At 32.2% G+C, this 314-nt stretch overlaps 1 protein-coding gene across 1 annotated transcript in view; it reads right to left on the minus strand.

The window, feature by feature from the left end:
• The window catches only part of LOC119593717 (WW domain-containing adapter protein with coiled-coil-like), a gene marked incomplete in the record, with an annotated part of 31,198 nt that overhangs the window by 18,537 nt on the left and 12,347 nt on the right, over positions 1-314 (minus strand).

Here is a 314-nt window from a genome sequence, read left to right on the forward strand (position 1 = left end):
TGGGCAGGAGGGAGGGAGAAAGAGGAGAAACATTAGAAATAGAAGCATAAACATGACTTTGTTGTTCATAGCTCTAGTAAATATGAACAGTTTTCCTGGACATAAAGGGTTGGCTTAATGTTGCTGGAAAAATCACTTCATATATCTATCAAGCGAAAAATATCAAATTCCTATCTAAACTTTATTTTACTAGTAACTAAATAATAATAAGTGATGATACATTCTACATCTAGCTGTTACAAAGATTAAATGGATATGTTGTTATAAGGTGAAGTAACACAAAATCATCAAGAAGATGGTGTTCCTTACCATGT

Source organism: Penaeus monodon, chromosome 32 (assembly GCF_015228065.2).
Source record: "Penaeus monodon isolate SGIC_2016 chromosome 32, NSTDA_Pmon_1, whole genome shotgun sequence".
In the NCBI taxonomy this organism is placed as follows: domain Eukaryota; kingdom Metazoa; phylum Arthropoda; class Malacostraca; order Decapoda; family Penaeidae; genus Penaeus; species Penaeus monodon.